This window comes from Talpa occidentalis, unplaced genomic scaffold (genome assembly GCF_014898055.3).
Source record: "Talpa occidentalis isolate TD23 unplaced genomic scaffold, MPIMG_talOcc4v2.1 talOcc4.11, whole genome shotgun sequence".
NCBI classification, from domain to species: Eukaryota; Metazoa; Chordata; class Mammalia; order Eulipotyphla; family Talpidae; genus Talpa; species Talpa occidentalis.
The window spans coordinates 56,938,005-56,941,592 of record NW_023601104.1 but is presented as its reverse complement, the minus strand read 5'-3'; the positions used below and the strand labels follow the sequence as shown (position 1 = coordinate 56,941,592).

The following is a 3,588-nucleotide window of genomic DNA, read 5'->3' as shown; positions in this document are numbered from 1 at the left end:
TGGAACCCAAAAAAGGGGATATTTGTGTAATTTCCTCCCTCTTCTGTAGAATTCTACAGTTTTAAATCCCATTCTTCTGGGGGTCTGTGGATACTCAGATGGTTAGTATCCATAATTATAAGACATATTAGTTATGCATCATAAAGCATAATTAAATAGAATATCTATAAATTAAGAATCCACAGTTTTAAAAAATCTGCAGGTTTCAGGGTATTCAGTAACATGGTACATTTTCAAATGAAATTTTTTTCCTGCCATACTACAATTCAATTTTTTTAGTGATATACAAATTGGTTAACTCTAATATTAGTCACATAATTTTTTTTAAAAGATTGAAAATGTTGTAGAAGAAATCTTAATCATAGCTAATTTTTGTTTTTTCAAGTCATAGTTAATTTAGATAATTACTTAAGGTCAAATCTTGAGTTCTTTGTTAATTTCTTTTCTTTTTTTTTAGTGAATAACAGAGCCAGGATAAAAAGAAATTCAGCAAGTCAACCAAATTGTCGTTATATCTTTTGTTTGACTAGTTAATTTATGGATAGTCTGACACACACTTGAACCTGTAATAGGCAGGGTACTCTGTGTACTTAGCACTTTGGGACATTGCAGATACGTAAGTGATGGCACAAGTTTTCCAAAATTTCACAATCTAGAATGAAAATAAAATTTACAAGATGAACCACGATCTTAGGCAATGAACTTTCTGGAACAAATAATTCAAAAACAAGATGACATCATATTTCCTATCCATACTGTCTTAACAGGAACAGTTTCTACTCAGCAATCATCCTTTTTAATGCTATATTTTGAATCTAGTATGCATGTTATATTTAAATTTTCTTTGAAATACTTTCCATGTCATAAAATTTACAGCTGTACAGGTAGATTTATTTACATTTCCAAATTTGTTCCAAATATTCTTAGAAATTTTCTAATAACTGAACTATTATTATCAGTTTTAAAAATTTAAATTAAAATAAAGAAAATGTGAAAATTCAGGTTCTCAGTGGTCAGTGGTAACTGCATTGGTTCAGGTCTAGATTAATGATTATTAAACTAGTCTGGTCATTAGAGTCACCCTTGGATAAAGTGAAAAATAAGATCACTAGACTCCACCTTCACTGTAGTAAGTCAGAATCCACAGAATGTTATTTATCCATAAAATGACCAAAACTAAACTTCTAAATGTCTAGAAACATATCCTATGTCAGCAGAAAGACATGGATAAATTCTTACCTACCTAAGTTCCCCTTACTCTAGCCTCTACTCCTGCCAGTCTTCCTAAAGGGCTCTGACCTAGATACACTGGCCTCTTAACAATTTTTTCCCTCATAACTTTGAATTTATTCCATTTGGAATTATTTTTATTTTCATAAGTACTTGACTCACACAGGTACCATCTTCTCAAAGAGGACTTTCCTGAGCACATGTAATATGAAATAACGTATTTTCAATTCATGCTTTCTCTCCTGATTACCCGTGTCAGTAACTGTGTGTGTGTGTGATGCTTTGGTGCACCAGGCAGAGTTGTAAGCATTTTACATTTGTTAATTCATGTATTAACTTTTGTCTCTTAATTGAGATAAAATTTATAAGAAAGAACAAGATAGGATCAAGAAGATGTGGCATATATACACAATGGAAAATTATGCAGCAATCAAAAATGATAAACTCATGCTATTCACAGCAATGTGGATGGAACTAGAAGGAATTATGCTCAGTGAAATAAGCCAGAAGGAAAAAGAAAAATGGTTTCACTTATAGCAGGAATATAGGGGAACCAAATAAGACATCAGTGTAAAAAAATACTAACAGCACAAAACACAACAAAGCAAAAACAGACAATTATAAATCAGAGACATCCTGCAGGGGAGGAGGAGGGAGAGGGATCAGAGGAAGGGAAGGAGGAGCACAGGGGACTGAGGTGATGGTGCACAGGTGCATTGGTGAAGGAAACTCTATGGGGACTACACCTGAGGGGGTGTGAGGAAGCAAATATTATTAAAAATGAACAATCATGTAAAAAAATAAGAAAATTAAAATAAAAAATAAAATAAAATTTGGAAAAAAAAACAAGATAGAAATTATAGAACTCAGGCCTTACTTGTGGCCTAGGGGTTAGTGTCAGCGTTACCACCACAAAGGCCCTCTGTAATGGCCTGAGTTTGATCCCCAGTCAGGGAACTAACTCACATGGCACAGCAGACCTCTCTTGTTTCACTTGCTGCTCCCCTCAACAGTATATTTCAGTAGATCTGCCTGTTCTGCTCCCCACTTACCTCCCTGTACCTCTGGCCTACACCCCAATTCTATGCAAAAATAAATAAAATCTTTAAAAAATTTATAAAACCAAATAATACAATAATTGAAATAAACTCATTGGGTAGGCTCAATAGCTAATTAAGCATAGACAATTGATAGAGAATTGTACCTTCATTAAAGCAATTTATTGAGACTTTCTGGCCAGCGCCGAGCGATGGGCATCTCTCGGGACAACTGGCAAAAAAGCCGCAAGACCGGGGGCAACAGAAAGCCCTACCACAAGAAGTGAAAGTATGAGTTGGGACGCCCAGCTGCCAACACTATGATTAGCCTTCGGCGCATACACACAGTTCGAGCTCGGGTTGGCAAGAAGAAGTACCGAGCCTTGAGGCTGGATGTGGGGAACTTCTCTTGGGGCTCTGAGTGTTGTACTCGCAAAACAAGGATTATTGATGTTGTCTACAATGCGTCCAACAACGAGCTGGTCCGCACCAGGACCCTGGTGAAGAACTGCATCGTGCCTATTGACAGCACACCATACCAGCAGTGGTATGAGTCCCACTATGCACTGCTCCTGGGTCGCAAGAAGGGAGCCAAGCTGGCCCCTGAAGAGGAAGAGATCCTGAACAAAAAGCGATCCAAGAAAATTCAGAAGAAATATGATGAAAGGAAAAAGAATGTCAAAATCAGCAGTCTTTTGGAGGAGCAGTTCCAGAGGGCAAGCTTCTTGCATGCATCGCTTCAAGACCAGGCCAGTGTGGCCGAGCAGATGGCTATGTGCTGGAGGGCAAGGAGCTAGAGTTCTATCTGAGGAAAATCAAAGCCCGGAAAGGCAAATAAGGCCTCCTTCCTCCTCTCTTAGCTCCTGTAATAAAGGTCTTTGTTGTTAAAAACAAAACAAGACAAAACAAAACAAAACAATTTATTGAGAATTTACAAAGTATAAGCGAGTCAGATGCATTACTTCTGTGAACCTTCAGTAAAATAGAAGTGTTAAATCACTGCAGAAATAATTACAATTGTTACAAGTGTCATGAAGGAAATACAATAAATAAGTTTAGAGAATCATTCTCAGGGACATGGAATACAATGGAAACATGAGAGAAAGCAACATTTTTGAAGAGAGTTTGCTGTTTCCTGAGGAGTTCCTTCTCTCTAGCTTAGCCAGCTTATGATTGCCTCAGGAGCTAATGTGGCCTGCTTTCTTGATAAAGCTCTATAGACTGTCTAAAATCTTTATGTTACCTCTGACCCTTAAAAATGTTATGGCATAAGAAATACAGAATTATGATGATGAGACTTCCTGTACGTTTCTAGTATGGA

The 3,588-nt window shown here is 36.8% G+C and overlaps 1 pseudogene; it reads left to right on the top strand.

The window, feature by feature from the left end:
- Positions 1-2,476: 2,476 nt before the first annotated feature.
- On the top strand, positions 2,477-3,138 carry LOC119239043 (40S ribosomal protein S8-like; annotated as a pseudogene).
- The last annotated feature ends 450 nt before the right edge of the window (positions 3,139-3,588 follow it).